This window comes from Tupaia chinensis, unplaced genomic scaffold (assembly GCF_000334495.1).
Source record: "Tupaia chinensis unplaced genomic scaffold, TupChi_1.0 Scaffold000032_1, whole genome shotgun sequence".
Lineage (NCBI taxonomy): Eukaryota > Metazoa > Chordata > Mammalia > Scandentia > Tupaiidae > Tupaia > Tupaia belangeri.
In genome coordinates this window covers 3,725,034-3,743,816 of record NW_006159462.1, presented here as the reverse complement: position 1 = coordinate 3,743,816, position 18,783 = coordinate 3,725,034, and positions in this window count along the sequence as shown.

Here is an 18,783-nt window from a genome sequence, read left to right as displayed (position 1 = left end):
ACAAAGACTGTTGTCATAGTTAAATTCATTTACATTTCATTTCTATTCTATCTTGTTTTCTCTTTCTTATGAATTATTTCATTCTCACTCTGACATGTACAATTAATTCCATTGTCCAACTTCCCTTGAATAAGACCAACTAAATTGCATTATCACGCTATACAAAAGTGTTTGTCACTGGCACCAGAATATATTGTTTTACTCTGAGACAACGTAGGTAGCAAACATGTCTCTCCCTCAGTCTGTGGTAGTGTTTGAAAACAGTCAAGCACAGGCTGCCTATGGATCTGACATGCCTTGGAAGGTATAGAAGCCAACGCTGCTAAAACAGGTAAAACAAAAAAAGTCTCAAAGATTCAATCAGCTTGTTTCTTTTTTTCTAACTCCAAAAGATGAAAGTGAACACATTCGGAAACCAGGGAGGCAGAAAAGCACTTGTTCCTGGCTCGCCAGTGGGGAGCTCATGCTTTCTGCCATTGAAACTCATAAGGGAAAGACACCAATTTGAAACTAGGATATGTTTACTCCCATTTGTGTTATGCTTAGAAAATGAAGGACTTCAGACTTGCCCCTGCACACTCAAGAATACAGACTCTAAAAGCAGAATCAGTGTTCTAATTGTAGTGCTGGCATTTCCTAGCTGTATCACCAATGAATTATTTAATCTCTCTGTTCCTCAGCTATCCCATCTATAAATTGAGGATAATTTTAGGACCTACTCCACAGGGCTTTTAGGAAGATAGGTGGGTTATGCTGAGTAAAGCACATAAACTAGGACCAGGCATGTAGGAAGTGCTATTCAAGGATTTATTATTTTTAAGCAACATAGAGACATAGATATATGAGTCCTCATTAGCATCATTCTAGACACTTTAAAAACGTTCCTGGTGTCAAATTTTTGATAAAAATTCAGATTGCATACTACTTAATAGGTGTATTCTCTCTCCATCTCACTTGTCCAGTGTTGTAGCTCTATAGTATCTTTTTTTGGGGGGGGAGAGATTGTCACTATAGGGTGCGTGCGCCCGCCAGACAGAAAGCGAGAAATCACCCTCCGGGGGGGATGGTCACTCCGCAATCCCTTCTCCTCCATTCTCCTCTTGGGATCTTGGGCACACACGCACACGCGCCCGGTGTGAGTTTTAAGTCACCGGGTCTGGGAGGCGAACCGCAGTCGACTAAGTGGAGTCCAGCGACATAGCCATTACGCTAACTGTGGTTCCCGATCTCTATAGTATCTTTTAATGTCTTCTCTTTCATTGACTTATTTTTAAAATTATTTATTTAATTTTACTTATTGTTTTTTAATTTGCCATAGGGCACATGTTCTCACCAGAGAGAGACAGACAGACAGACACAGAGGGAAAGTAAGAAAGGAAGATCCCAGGTCTGGAACATGAACCATGGTTAGCCATGAGATTCCAGTGCCCCAACCATTACATCACCTGCTGGCCTCATCATCAACTTACTTCTAATTCAGTTAGCATTGAACAGAGATACATACAAAAAGAATATTTTTACATTATGGAATATCAGAATATTTTTTGTTTGTTGTCCATTTAGAGTTTGATAAAATAATGCATTGTAGTAACAAATAAAAAATATACCATATTTTGCATTCTGTGGGGTCAATGCAAAGCATAAATCATAAACATGATACCAATAACAATAAAAGAGAATGTCTGTATTTCCTCTTATTTTAAAAATCTTCCTCAATATCCTTCCTGAGTTACCTTGACAACTGCTACATATTATTATTTAGGATGCCTGGTTTTGAATCTCTCAATTATGTGATTAATCATGTAGCTTCAACATAAGCTAACACAGAGGAAGAGGAAACTCAAGTTCATGTTACATTATCTGCATACAAGAGTAGTTTCTGATTGCTTTCCTTTTTCAATTATATTTTATTGTAGCTACCTACTAGAAATATACTATGCTTTACATTACTCTATAGAGTCAACACAAACATATAAGACACCAATAATGTACATATTCTAGCAACCAAGTCTGAATTTTACCACTATGTCTTCAGTAATTAGGAGACAAGGTGGTGACAGTCACTTAACTTTTAAATCTGAAATTGGTCACAGCTGAGAGGCTAGTAATAATAATAGTCACTGACTGTTCATAAAGATATCCACAATCAAAAATGTTCTTGGAGGAACGAAGAAAAGTCCATTGGGACATAAATTTTGTTATAGAAATGGTCTCTGTCTTATCAGTTATGACAAAAAAGCATAAAAATAAATACACTTCCCCTACAGTCAACATTGTGTGAAGTCTTAATGTTCCATTTTCTAATTCAAGAAATCATGAGCAAACAATCCACCCACCACTTAAATAATCCTGAAATATTGATGGTGTGTTGACTCTATTTTATTTTTTAAGTGTATTTATTTTATTTCTTCCTTGAGAGCATGAGAGAGAGCCACAAATGAGTACCCTTGACAAGATCTCATCACCTTTCGATCTCCACACTCCCATCCAATCTTCCAATCAACCAGAATCATAGGTGCATACCCTATTGGCATGTTTCAGGCAGACCCAGGATGTAAACTGTGATCTTCTCTTTGACTCCAGCACTACAGAGTGCTACCCTACCACCCATACTGCTTTGGCTGGGCTTGATCCTTGTAAGTGAGCTTGATAAATAACCATTTAAAATTGTGTCTATTAAACCTCTTACCATGGCTTAAAAGCCCACTCTTATGGCTTAAAAGCCCACTCTTTTTGAGCGGGTTTCAATGTTACCAAATTTTAAGTATTTTCTCTTTTTCTATAACCTACAAAAGAAAAGAATAACTAGTTAATTTTAATTTACTAAGCCATGATGGTAGTAATTGGCATTAGAAACCACTGAGTTCTTATTGCATATTAAGTATGTCGGTAAGTTGTTTGCTTAACAAATTTGATTGTGAGATCAATCTTATAGCAAGGTACTTATACTCCAAGATTAGATAGCTGATAATTCTAGAACCAGGCTTTGACTGCCTTCAAAGACTCTTCATTTTATATACACACATACACTCTCTCTCATGTATATATATGTTTGTATTTATATATACACACATATGTGTATCTATATGCATATACATATATATATACACAAATATATGTATTTATACTACACATATGTATATATGCAATCGTGTGCCATGTAATAATAGTGTTTCAGTCAACAACTGACTTCATATGCAAGGTGATCCTATAAAATGACTCCACATAGCCTAGGTGTATGGTGGCTATGCCATCTAGGTTTTTGTAAATATACTCTATGATGTTCAAATAGTGGCAAAATCACCTAACAACATTTTTTAGGATGTAACCCTGTCATTAGTAATGAATGACTAAACATACATACATCTATCTATCTATAGTGTACTTAATGGGTGTACTCTATCCCCATCTCATTCATCCAGTGTTATAGTTCTATAGTATCATTCAGTAATGACTCCTCTTTCTTTGACTTACTTCTAGTTCAGCTACAATTGAACAGAAACACACACAAACAGAATATTATCATATTATACAGTATTATAGAATATCAGAATATTTTCAGTTTGCTTTCCAAATGGAGTTTGCTAAAAGATTTTTTTTGCCACACAGCATGTTATACTTTACAAAAATACTTTTTATTCATTAATATCTACATATTTATATTTCACTATTGTAATTCATACTTTAATAAACAATACATAAATATGTAATTCACTTCTTCTTCTCTCTGTTTTTTTTTTAATTTTTCTGTCAAATGTTTCCTCCCCTGTGCTGCACACCCACCTTCCACAACCCACTCTCTACCATCCACTCACCCTGCTTACAGTCTCTAGCATTTACACCCATGCTCTCCAGTATAACATTTTCAAGCCTCTCAACCTCTTTGGAGGCTCTAGATGAAAATTGAGTGGAGGTATACAATGTGTATCTTTCAAAGTCTGGCTCACTTGGCTCAACATTAAGTCTCCTATACTCATCCCTTTGAGTCAAACAATAGGAATTTATTTTTTCTGCATAATATTCCATAGTATGTATGTGTCACAATTTCTCAACCCAGTCACCAGTTTTTAGACACTTAGATTGGTTCCATGTTTTATCAATTGTAAATAATACTGCAATAAACATGGACATAAAGATGTCTTTCCAGTTGAGTGCTTTCCTATCCTTTGGGTAAATTCTAAGAAGTGGGATTACTTAATAAACAATACATAAATATGTAATTCACTTCTTCTTCTCTCTGTTTTTTTTTAATTTTTCTGTCAAATGTTTCCTCCCCTGTGCTGCACACCCACCTTCCACAACCCACTCTCTACCATCCACTCACCCTGCTTACAGTCTCTAGCATTTACACCCATGCTCTCCAGTATAACATTTTCAAGCCTCTCAACCTCTTTGGAGGCTCTAGATGAAAATTGAGTGGAGGTATACAATGTGTATCTTTCAAAGTCTGGCTCACTTGGCTCAACATTAAGTCTCCTATACTCATCCCTTTGAGTCAAACAATAGGAATTTATTTTTTCTGCATAATATTCCATAGTATGTATGTGTCACAATTTCTCAACCCAGTCACCAGTTTTTAGACACTTAGATTGGTTCCATGTTTTATCAATTGTAAATAATACTGCAATAAACATGGACATAAAGATGTCTTTCCAGTTGAGTGCTTTCCTATCCTTTGGGTAAATTCTAAGAAGTGGGATTACTGCGTTATATGGAAGTTCTAGTTGTAGGTTTTTTAGAAACCTCAATATTGTTGTCCACAGAGATTGGACTAATTTATATTTCCACCAACAGTGTAAGAGAGTTCCCTTTTATCACAGCCTCACCAACACTTGTTATTGTTTATTTTGATGTTCTTAACCATTTTAACTGGGGTTAAATGATATCTCACTGTAGTTTTATTTTGCATTTCCTTTATGACAGGTGGTTTTGAACATTTTTTTCATATGGCTCTTGACCATTTGTAAATCTTCCTCAGAGAGTTGTCTATTCAATTCATTTGCCCTGTTTTTAATTGGGTTACTCCTTTTTTTAATGAGTAAGCTGCTTGAGTTTCTTATATATTCTAGATATCAAACCCTTGCCTGAGGAATAATTTGCAAATATTTTGTCCCATTCCGAGGGTTGTCTTTTCACTCTAGTTATAGTTTCCTTTGCTATAAGGAAGCTTTTTCACTTGATATAATCCCACTTGTCTATTTTAGGGATGATTTTCTGTGGTTTAGGGGTCTTGTTTAAAAAATATTTGCCTATTCCAGTGTTTATGAAGTTTCTTCTATGTTTTCTTTCAGTAGTTTGGTAGTTAGAGGTTTTATATTTTCATCTTTGATCCATTTTGAGTTGATAGTTTAAAAAGGATTTTAGTATAATCATAAATAGGAAATACACTATATTTTGCATTATGTGGTGTTTTCTCCAGCTTCTCTGTAATACCATTTCCTAGAATGCTTTTAGATCATGTGAGTGTTCAAAATACTTGCTGAATAAAATTTTATGTAAAATATTTCATTTATAATTTAGAACCAAAAAAATACAAAAATAAAACACAGTAAATTAGCTAAAATCTTGGCTTATACAATTTAAATTAACTTATCAGACTAGGAAGGAAGTTACTACAATAAATTAAATGATTCATCCGAGATAAAATTTTCAACAAACGAGAATTATTACAGTTTGGGGAATTAGCTATGACTTGCTTTTCTACTAAGATCTTAGTCTTAAGCCATCTAAATTTTGTATTTTGTGCAGGAAGTGCATTTATCATGAAACTGTTGATAGGTTAAACTGTGGGGAGTGGGATGGTGATCTCAGTCACTCCCATTGGGAATGAGATTGCTTCACGAAAGCTGAAGTGCAAGTGGGATGATGCTGGATGTGGAGGAAAGAAGCCAGTACAGAATGTCAAGAGCATCTTTCCCCAGATTCATTGAGGTACAGCCGCTTTGATAAAAATCAGAAGAAAACTATTACCTCTGGACTTGGTAGGAATTTAGGTGAAAGAAGTAACCCTTGGGATAATGATTGAATTTTCAAATGAGAATTTTTATTTATGCTCCAGTGATTTATGCTTCTGGAGTGGAGAATACACACACACACACACACACACACACACACACGTAATAATGTTTATTTTCATCATAACTATAAGCATATGGAATACTTCTGTAATAGATCATCATGTGTACCTCTTTATTGCAGAAGAATAATCAGAAAAATCTTAAAAACTCATTTTATAAAGATATATGGGTAATTAATTATCTCTCAAGTATCTTTGTAGCCATGGTGACTAGGTTCCTGTATATAGCACTAACTAAATGTTTAAAATATTATATTGATTAATTGATTTGTTCATTTGTGGTAATTCACACAATTAACATAATGCTAGCCTAAGTCCAATGATTAGTTTTTAGACATCACAGTTGATTAAAGAGGAACTTGAACCATGATCAGCCATGTGAGAACCTAGTGCCTTAACCTTCATGTCATCTCCTGGCTCCAAACTTTGAATATTTTTAAGTGCAGCAGTTTGTGGTATTAATTACATTCACAGTGATGTGTAGTCATCACCTCTGTCTATCACACCAGAGACTCTGTAACCATTATGTAATGACTCCTCCTCCTTCCTCTCTCCATATCCTGGTTACCTCTAATTTAATTTCTATTTCTATGAATTTCCCTAGTCTATGTATCTCTTATGAGTGGAATCATGCAACATTTGTTTTTGTATCTGGCTTACTTTATTTAGTATGTTCTCAAGCTTCATCCATGTTGTAACATGTCACTAATTCATTCTGGCATTGTTTGCATAACATTTTCTTATTTTAAAGAACTTCATAATATAACTTCACTTGTCTGTGATAACAACCATAAGGGGTAAGTATTATATTATAATATAATGAACATATTTCAAGGATTAAGAAAGTGAAGGTCAGAAAGTTTAATTACTTTGAGGCATAGATTCATGAGCTCAGATCTTCAAACTCCAAATCCAGCATTCTATTCACTTTTCCATTTTCTTTCTCTCCTTTCTTCTGAGATACTCTGTACTCATATTTTCACTTTGTCACTTATTTTGTTTGTGCACTTACACTTATGTTTCTACCTAGTTATTTAATCTACTGTTGTAATTTGTAATGGTCAAATGACCAGTGGTTATAATCTCAACAGGTTACCCATGTCTTTCAGAAAGTAATTAGTTAAGAAAGAGACTACTATGCATTTTTTTTCTAGTTATCTTTAGAAAATCTAATATAGGAGACCAGCAGCTGGTGAAATGGTTACGTTGCTGGACTCCCATGTAGTCAACCACAATTCAAGTCCTAAAATTCATAGCTTAAAACTCATTTAGGAAACATGTGTGTGCATGCCCAGAATCCTGAAAGGAGAATGAAGGAGAAGGGATTGCAGCATGGCCGTCCCCCCTGGAGGGATCATTTATCACTTTCTGTCTCTCTGGCAAGCACACATGCCCTATAGCAAAAATCTCTCTTAGAAAAGACAAAAAGAAAAGAAAATCTGATACAGATTACCTGCAGAAACACTTTGAAGTAATCAGTAATCTCAATTGGTAACAGAATATAATTTTAAAACTTATTTTAAAAAGTATATGGCAGGAACCAGCAGTTAGCATAATGGCTATTTTTCTGGATTCCCATGTAGTTGATCACAGTTTGAGTTAAAGACCGGGTGGCTTAAACTCATGCCGGGCACGTGTGCATGCATATCCAAGATCCTGAGAGGGGAATGGAGGAGAAAGGATTGGGGCGTGTCCATCCTCGGGGAGGGGGGGGGATTTCTCGCTTTCTGTCTGTTTCTCTGTCTTTCTGGTGACTGCATGCGCCCTATAGCAAAAACAAACAAACAAACAAACAAACCTCTCCAAAAAGAAAGAAAGAAAGAAAAAGGTATATGGAAAACATTTAACAGTCTATAGTAATGTGTACACTAGGTGAGAAAAGATTCAAAATTTGCAGGAAGAAACATAAATGTATATTACTATTATCCTTTCATAATGTATAGAAAAATAAATGGAAAATGCACACTGCACAGAACTGGGTCATTTGTTTTGAACTTCTCAGTGAAGGGTAACCATGGGTAATTTTGGAAATCCCACAGATATTTCTGACTTAAAAAATGAAATCTAGTGCATGCCCCATTGACACATCTTCAAATTTCCCCATAATAATGACTATAATCCATGTACATGCCCTCATTTTACCAATAGAAAAGAAACTTAAAACTAAGACTATTGCCAAGTCTATTGCCAAGTCTTCTTGGAAGAGTTGACATAAATTATATGATCAATGAAATGACTTAAAAATATATAATTGATGAACCTATTTGCACCACACCATGGGAAATAGACAGCTATGTTGCATCTCACCTCACTGCTCTTTATTGTCTGATTTATTTTACTTACTATAATGTCTCATAAAGTAACCACTCCAATTCAACATCCAAGTGGTGGTTTAATTAATTAATTAAATTTTCACCAGAAGGTACATAGGCTCATAAGAGAGACATCGTTTACTAGTAGGGCATGATTACATTAATTTCTTCATCCTGTCAGGATTTGGAGTATGTATGCACATATGCCCAGCATGTTTTTTATGGTACAGGTTCAAGGACTTAAACCATAGTTGACCATGTGTAGTCCAGTTCCTTTAACTGCTGAGCTATGGTAGACCCCAACTAGTAGTTTTAATGCCTTAAAAGCAAGTAAGCATGATCTGTAGATGTGTGTCTTTTGAGTGTGGCTGTGGTGGGTTGGACAAATGTGATGACTGGTGGTGGCTAAGTACATCACAGGACTACAAGAAAAGAGAAACAAGAGTCAGGAAAATGAAAGGAACACTAATCTATGATTCCAGTCTTTACATATTTCACTTGTTCAGGGATTTACAGAGGCAGTGGACCGTCTAAGCCTCTTCAGATAAAGCTGGATGAGCATCAACAATTGGACATGTTTTTCTTCTAATAGGATTGAAGAAGACATGATCTTTCTATGAAAATACACACACCCACCCACCACCCCCCCATACACACACACACAGAGAGAGAGAGAGAGAGAGAGAGAGAGAGAGAGAGAGAAATGTGGAAGACAGTATACACCAAGGAGAAAAGAATATATAAGATAAGGTAATGAAGTTTTTATGCTATATATATGTAAGGTAATGAAGTTTCTTGTAAAGAAAAAAATGTGGTTATGATGTAATCTAACAGATGCCGCAAAAAACAGAACTCAAAATGTTGAAAATGAATCAACAGGCCAGTCCATAGCCTGATGGTTAAGATGTTTGGGTCACTTATGGTCCACTGTGTGGCTGGAGTCTTGGACTCAGCTGTTTAAAGGACATTCTGGGCACCAGTGCATGTGTGCTCAAAATCCCAAAAGAACGGGATTGCAGCATGGCTATATCCCATAGGGTGCTTTCTCTCTCTCTGACTCCTTCCAATGAATGTACGTGCCTTCTTGCAAATTTAAGGGCACCAGAAGAATGAAAAGAAAATTAATTAATGATATAAATGTCACTCTGAAATAAGGAAGTCTGACCCAAACCTGTCAAACAAGCAAGACAAACAAACAAAAATTATTCAAGTCTAAATTTGAGGGTAGCTCCTTGAGAATAGGTCTTCAGAAAACTATAATAAATACTCCAAAATGGCAGAATTTGGGGTTTTCTTTTATAGGAAAAGGGAACAAGGGGAAGACAGTGGAAGAGAAAAGTCACAAGCTTTTTTTTTCAGGAACTTACATGATTCACATTAGACAATTTTAGCACAAAGTTTTATTGTCTATACATTGCCTCAAGGTTGAGTTTCCATGACTACAATCTTTCATGCCACTTCCCAGAATACTAGAATCAGCTCTTTAGATTCTCAAATGGTCAGCATACATGGCAGAAGTCTCTTGTCCTCATTTCTCCAAAGGCCTGATTAATTTAAAATGCCTCACTAAATTTCTTTTTTCACAGAATAGAAACTTGAGAATTTCTCACAAAGTACAGAGGAAAGAATAAAGTAATAAGAATGGTGAAAACAGCAAGATGTAGTGAGCAAAATGGAGATCAAAATTCAACTTAAAGTCTAAGTGTTCATGAGGAAGAAAGTAGAATAATCAGGACTGCAACACTAATAGTCACAACTGAATTAAACTTCCAGGAACTGGAATACATTTTCAATATAGAGTTTGACAGATGCCATTTTATTATGGGTGACATCAAAGGGGGAAAAAAAACAAATTGTTGTAGTCATATAGTTAATAATAACCTGAGTCTGGATAATTTATAAAGAATAGAAGCTTATTTAATTCATAGTTTTGGAAGTCCAAATGTGAGGAACCACATTTGGTGAGGAGCTTCTTGTTTTAGGCAGGACTTATTTTTGGTTTTTTTTGGAGAGATTTTCACTGTAGGGCGCGTGCGCTTGCCAGACAGACAGAGAGAGACATAGAGACAGAAAGCGAGAAATCACCCCCCATGGGGGATGGTCACGCTGCAATCCCTTCTCCTCCATTCTCCTCTCGGGATCTTGGGCACGCACACACACGCGCCCGGCGTGAGTTTTAAGCCACCGGGTCCGGGACACGAACCGCGGTCGACTACGTGGGAATCCAGCGACATAGCCATTATGCTAACTGCTGGTTCTCATTAGGCAGGACTTTCTACAGAGGTCACAGGTCCAGAGCTTGAGCTGTCCCCATCTCATTCCTCTTTCTTACAAACCCATCAGGAATCAATCATGGCGGCCCAATCCCAATGACCTTAATTTTAATTACCTTTCTAAATCCCTACCTCTTAATCCCATAGTCGAATGAAGGTTTTATCCTCTTAAGCCCTATGACTTGATTGCCTCAGATCCTAATATACATCCAAACTAAAAATCAAACCCTTTTCAAAATATCTTGATAAAGAAAAATCATTATCATAATTTAAGCAGAATAATAAAGGCAGAGATTAAGGCTGATTTCAGACATTTTCTCCAAAAGACCAACAACAATGAAAACACAAAGCAATGGATTTATAAATTTGGGTGATAATATTTTAAAACTGGAAACACAAAATTTATTTTTAATGCCAATAGACTTTTTCTGCTATGGTAGTCTGAGAATATATATTATTTAGTTACTCTAGTTGGAAATGTTTGATAGTTTACTTCAGGTGACTGAGAAAGAAGCAAATTAAGAAACCAGGAAAGAGGGGGGTCAGAAGTAGCTCAGTAGTACAACTCAATGCTCTGAAAGGCAAATACACAGGGAAAGTTTCTGGTTCAAGCGGAAGAACTCCTGGAGTACTCGGAGCACACTTGTAACCCCCATGTGGACTGGCTGAAGCTAGGGGTAGACTGTAGCATAAAGACCCTGCTGGGATGTTATGTCTTTGCCTCTCTTCCCTTCTCTGTGTTACTCATGGGATTCATAAATACATTTTAAAAAGCAGAAACCAGGAGAGGGACCAGCAGTTAGCGTAATGGCTATGTTGCTGGACTCCCACATAGTCGACCACGGTTTGAGTCCCAGACCCAGTGGCTTAAACTCACGCCGGGCGTGTGTGCGTGCGTGCCCAAGATCCTGAGAAAAGAATGGAGGAGAAGGGATTGTGGCGTGGCCATGTCCTCAGGGGGTGATTTCTCGCTGTCTATCTATCTCTCTCTGTCTGTCTGGTGAGCACACACACCCTATAGCAAAAACCTCTCCAAAAAAAAAAAAGTAGAAACCAGGAGAGAGGAAGTCAATGTATAAAGGAATAAGTGAACATTAAATTAGTTAAAATATAGGTTTCTGAATAATTTTGTACACTAAGCCCCATAGCAAATAAAAATAATCATTATTAAAAGAGGAGATTGATAATATAAATATTAATTTAATAAAAATTAAGATCTAAAGGTCTACATTATATGATAAAGTTGAGAGACAGAAAAGGAATGGGATGAGCAATAGAAGAAATGTGAGGAGCAGTTACTCAGAGATGCTGTTTATGACTGACGTTGCTCATTTAGGAATTTATGTTACAGAATGTTTCCAAAAAACTCAAAAAGAACTACAAGTAGAACTTAAGACAACTATTGCTTCCAACTCTTAAGAAAATACTACAAAAAAAAAACAATGATCACAGTTTTTATTAACATATAAATTCTCAAAGGAAAAGAAAGAGATGAAATCTTAATAACTGTTGACGGTAGATAGTGAACCTATTGTCTTTACATTCTTTCTTTAAAATCTTCAGTATTTTCCAAATTTTGTAAGAGCATTAATTACACATACAATTGGAAAACTCAAGAAATATCACTAAGATATTTGTAAAAGGGAGTGTCGCAAGAAAGAGAGGACATTTGAAGCAGAGGGCATAAGGACTTGAACTGTTTAAGAACCTGCTGGAAGCTGGTATGTCCGATGTGAAGAGAGCTGGGAGAAGCTGGATCCATAGGAGGACACAGAGCAGCAGCCAGATCCCATCAGACACGGTAACCCTACCTGAAAATTTTCATTTTGATGTTTAAAAATAATAATAGTGGAGCCACGAAGTGGCACGGTTGTTAAGAGCGCTGGACTTCCACATGTTCAACCACGGTTTGAGTCTTGGACCTCATGGCTTGCTTTCTCACTCTCTCTCTCTGCACCTCTCTGTTCAAGTTAAAATATATAAATAAATAAATAAATAAGTAAAGTTAAATAAAATAATTCTTTTTTTTTTTTTTTTTTTTTGGGGGGTTTTTCCCGTACGCTTGCCAGACAGACCGAGAGAGACATAGAGACAGAAAGCGAGAAATCACCCCCCAGTGGGGATGGTCATGCCTCAATCCCTTCTCCTTTCTCCTCTCGGAATCTTGGGCATGCACGCACACGCGCCCGGCGTGAGTTTTAAACCACCTGGTCCGGGACGTGAACCGTTGTCGACTACGTGGGAGTCCAGTGACATAGCCATTACGCTAACTGCTGGTTTCCAATAAAATAATTCTTTAAAAAATAATAATAGTAGTTAAAAGGCTATCAATGAGATTTGTGTTTTATTTTTGAGAGATCATTATTCTATTTTTTGCCCTTGGTTCAAAAGTACCAGATCTGTGTAAATTGGAATGTTGCACATCTCTCCTTCACCCTTGTAGATGTGATGTGTCTTTTGTGAGCAGTCAGTGGAGTTGATTGAGCAGCCTAGTGGTCGAGAGAATAGAGACCTGCATGGCCGACCATAAGGTTCAGGTACCAGGTATGGCAGCTTCAGAAATACCCAAGCACAGTGCCCGTGTGCTCGATTCCAAAAGGATGGAGAAATAGAGAAGGGATTGCAGCTTGGACTGCATCTGTTTGGGGGATGCTTTCTCCCTCTCTGTCTCTCTGTGTCAACCACCTGCACTGTCTGACAGATTTTTTTAAAAAAAGAAAACCATCAATAGAGTGTTACATAGATGGTGACCATGACCCACAGAAAACAAATGGGGTTCAGTGAATGTGTGTTTGTGTGTGTGTATGCACGTGTGTATTTGCAACCCATGCATGCAGTGACAGGTGTTGGAGAGCAGCTAATATTAAACTTTATAAGAAATTAGACATTTTAAATGTTTGCAAAATATTATAATAGACAGCAAACTCTTTTCTCTTCAGAATTTTCATTCTCACTAATTCAGATGCCATTATTTCCCACTCCCGACTCTTACCATTTTAAAGAAGTGAATGTATTTGCATCCGAGTTGTATACCACATCACATAGCCGGATCATTTGAACTCATTCCTTTATGTCAATAATGACAAACATTTTTGCACATTCTGCATTTTTAGAGCCTTAAATAGTGAGATGACTTGGACAAGTAAGTTGAAATAAACCAGGAAATCAACAGAACGGAAAAGCACTTACATGTGTTCTGGGTACCTTGGTTTTACCCTGGAGTATTCTCAGAGGTGAAGCATTTATGAGATCAAAATAAATTACTTTCTCTGTCTTATCCTCCTGGGTTTCTTTTTCTCTTCTATTCCAGATTGTAGGTAAATCATCATCTCCATGACTAAATAATAGCAAATTGCCATCAAGACCCATTCATAACTGCCAGTACAGCCACAGGCTTTCACTAAGTAATCGGTTATCTCTAAATCAACACAACTTAGCTCCAGAGGAGAGCGATCTGGGAAGATTTTCTTTTCAATTTTCTCATATGTTTTGTTTTAGCTTAATGTGTTTGTCTGGATACTTAGACACCATGGTGATAGGCGTCGTAGAAATAAATAGAAATAGACATAGAAAAGAACTAAAAAATGAAATTAAAAGTTGGGAAGACCAGGAATGACACTTGTATCTGAACACTCTTATTTTTTTCTTTTTTTCCAGAACTCAGTGAGGGGGGAATTAAAAAGGGACCTTGTGTCAGACAGACGAGTAAGTGAATAATTTTTCTAACAGTGTTATTTTGCTGACACAAGACTAAGGGAGCTCATTAGCATGCTGAGACTATTTAACTCTGAAAAATTGTGCAGGAGGCTTGACTTTGCTGGAAACTCTTTACATCTCAGCTCTACTCAGCCTTTAGTGGCAAGCCAGTTGAAATTGCTAGTGTGATATGATGGAAAGAGAAAATCCTCTGGCATTAGAAGGACTAGAATTCAAATTTTGTCATATTATATTACTTGGAGCATTAATCCTCTACAAGCCTCAATGTCCTCACTCTGAAATACCCGTATTAATACCTACCTCAAACGTTTGTGGCGGGTCAAAATGCCAAACTAAAGCCTCTACCATCGTGGCTGGTACAGAGAAGTTGCTTCATCATTGTTCACTCCATTACCTGTCATGTTCATCCGTGTGAACTATTTGGTTTCATTTAGTAAAATGAGTGTCCAAGAAGGAATGAGATGGCCAATCTACTTTGTGTCTGCTGCATGATGGTTGTCTTATAAATATCACAATCATTGATAGCTGTCATTCTTATTCATGCCTTTCCAAGGCCAAAGCCCAGGCCAAGGTCAAATTTCATGCTAGGAAGTCTAGGGTGTGAATCTTCACTCTCTCCAACAAATCCCCAAACGAAGCCTGAGTGTGTCTATATGAAAATGCACACTTTGAATGGATATAATTAGATCAGTTAATTTGGGGGTGAACAACTTTCAAGAGCTCAGAAATAAAAGAGCCATCCACTCTCCAGTAAAGGAAAAACAAACAGAAATGACTGGAGAGGATTTGGTCAAAGGATATTTGAGGCAGGGATTGAATATGTGTTTCACTTTGTGTTAAACCTGAGTCCTGAGCTGAATGCATTGCTTGCTCTTGTGGTTGTAGAGAAAAGTAATAAAATACTGTTTTTCTCATTATTCTAATTCTGAGTGGCATTGAATCTCACTACAATGGTGAGGAATAAACTGATTTTTTTTGTTGCTCTCACTAGTTATCCTGGAAAGGGGGGCTGGGAGGAAGTGATGACAAAGGGTTGGAAAACCGTAGTTGTACATGTCTTTCATTTTATGCTAGTTTATTCTGACTGGTGTTATTCACTCTCTGATACAAAGGGTGGTTTTTTTTTTCTGATATTACTATGAATAATTTAAATTAATAGAACTATACATAATTTGCAAAAATATGGTAAAGAGAAATTGAGAGTAGTCATTTCCTGAACTCCCTTATAAATGTCAGGCTTATTCTTAAAAAAAACTGGACTTAATTTTGAACCCAGCACCATATACAAGTAGTTTTTATTGTTCTAGCCTTTATAATTTTTGTATCTCTTGGGTGTCTTATATCACTGCATTTTTTAATATTCTTGTTGAGAAAGAAAGAAAATTTAGATGTTCTGTTTTAACTTTGCACATAAACTTAAATCCACAAATATCATGTTTTCTTATTCCTAATCAAAATAAAACTCTGGGAGTAATTGCTGGGAACAATATGCAAGCTAATGGAATGTTAGAAAAGTTTGTTCTGTAAGCTTGGGATGGTGCCGTTGCCCCAGGGTAGAAATAGCCTATTCCAGAATGAGAAGGCATGCGGCCATACAGATTACTGGTACTGATGTCCAAAACCAAACTGAATGCATAATGACAACAGTTTGCATCCTTGGATGAGCTAAAGCTGCTTTCTAAACATTGGGCACATTCTCTTGGTTGGAAAAAAAAAAAGAATTCAATTTGGGAGAACTCCATCAATCAGTTGGTCAACCTATATGTGTTGAATGCTTAAATGTGATTTTTAAATGCTTTTTCTCAGGAGTGTGGAGGTCATCAAAGAATATTATGATCCTGTCTAAAATAGCTTATAAGCTAGCTGGGAAAATAGAACAAATCCATGAACATTAGAGAAAAATGAAATGTTAATGTACATGCAGCTGACTCTAAGTGTAATAGGAATTCTTGGAAGGGTAAGATCAATGTATGCAGAAAGAATTGAGAAAGGTTTCTTTCTTAGAAGAGATTTGAGATGAGGTTTTAGGAAGGGGTATAAAGGAGGAAATGACTCACAGGCCAGGTAAACAGTATGTACTGCCATGGGCCATAATGCATATGATAGAGAGGGGCCTATGAAATGCATGTAGGTAAGAGTCAAAATAAAAATGGAAAAGGAAGGTGAGATCAGGTTATTTCTAGTTGTTGGAGGGAGAGTAAGAAAGCTACTGAAAGACTTTGAACTAAAGCGTGGCCAGATAAAAGCTGAGATTCATACACAAAAATATTTTAGCAACTTTTTGTTAAACAAAGTTAACTTAATGTTGGTTTAAAGACTTCTTTAAAAAGTAGAAAACGATTTCTTTTTATAAAATAAGTGAACTAGTGTGAAGGGGTAAAGGTAGACATATTCCAACTTGATCATCAAATTCTCTGGGGTTAGCAAAACATCACAGCACTAGTGTCAAAATCTTTGAGAAGGACAGGTTTAATTTTTATCACTATCTCTGCAATTCGTGTATGTTTGGCCTTGGCCAAGTGACATAGCTCCTCTAACTAGCAGGTTCCTTGCTAGTTGTGGTAGCCAAATTATAGCATTATCCCCCAATGATCTTTATGCTTATGTAATTCCTTCCCAATGAGTGTGGGCAAAACCTATGAACAGGATAAGATACCACTTTTCATAATTCATTACATTACCTAGCAACAGGGATCTTGTAGATGTAATAAAGGATATTGGTCAGTTGGACTTAATTTAGTCAAAAAGGAAATTACACAGATGAGCTTGGTCTAGCCACATAAACTCTTTAAATTCATGGGGCAAGAGATCAGAAGCAGAGAGAACTGAGAGATTCAATGTGTGAGAAGTTTCCCTTGTGGGCCTTTAAGACTTGATCTCTGTGAGTTCTACAGCTTCAAAGTCATGAACTTGGAAGGTGACACTAAACCTTATATGGAACCACAGTTCAGGCTAACACCTTGATTGTAGCCTTATAAGACATAGAGGAGAGAACTCAGTTGTGCTCTTCTAAGAATTTTGACCTATAGAATAGATGTTTTAAACCTCTGAGGTTGTCATATTTGTTGCATAGCAATAGTACGCCAGTGTACTATTGAACACAGATAATGAAAATATACTTCAGTCATACTGAGAAAATTAAATAAACTAATATGAAAACTATAGGACTTAACACTATGTCTGACATGTAGTGAGTGCATAATAAATATTAACTATTATAATAATTCTCTATTATTAATTATGAGTAGCAATAGAAATATATTTTAAAATTGAGAGCACTATCTTCAAGGAATGAGTCATGGTCCATAAGAAGATAATGAAAATGGAGTTTCTGGCCTTCATAAGAGCCTCTGCTGGTCAAATTGATCAATCACTTCACTTCTTTATGCTAGCAAGGTGTCAATTACTTTAGTTGGCAAATCTAGCTGATTGTTGTAGTTGAAGCAGTAGAATACAATCTGAACTGCATCAAAATCACATAGCCACAGCCTTAATGGATTTAGGATTACCAGGAATCAATCACTAGAACTGGTTATTAACACGAGTTGTTAATACACAGCATTAGCAGTCTTACATGTTAAATGGCATGTATAGGGGTAATAGCCATCTATTAAGGAATGAAATTGAAGATATTTAGCAATTGGTAAAATACAGGCATTGTAGACAGCCAGTATGGCTATATTGCAAAATTAAGCATTAACTCTGCATGTCCCGTAAAAGTCCAATGAGCATTCAGTGATGATGAGTCTCTCTTCGGGATCAGGTACAGGATGGATGATGGGTGCTAGAGATAGACTCCTGATACCAAGGAACTCACAGTCTATTCAGAAAGCAAAAGAAGGGAGAGCCACTGATAAAGATACAGTGACATGAGTACTGCAAGGGAGCACATGCAGATTCAGACAAAGAGATGAAAAGAGGCCCCTTAGCCCAGTCTCAGCTGGAATCTGAAAGCAAAGTCTTTGGAGCTTTAACTCAGTCTCAAATCCAGATAAGAGAAATTTTGTTGGAGGAAAGTGTACAAGTTTGTGGAAAAACAGGATTTGTTTTGCTGTAGAAATATCTAGAAATATATACATAATTTTTAAAAATACTATTCTGTTTTCCACGAACTTTTTGAAGACCCTCTTATCTTTCAAGAAGGCTCAATGTGAGTTGAACTGGCATGAATGAGAATGATACATTGGGAAAAAAATTTGTAGAGAATGACTAGAGTGAAAAAGATGTTGAGGCTAGATCATAAAATGGCACATTAAGGAGTTTGTCTTTACCTAAGGGCATGGAGTATTTTAAATACAGTATAGATAAATTCAGATTTTTATTTCTGAAACAAACCTACAGTAGTCTGGATGGATTAGAGTCAGACGAAATTCAAAGAAAGAATGCCAATCAGAGTGATATTGTG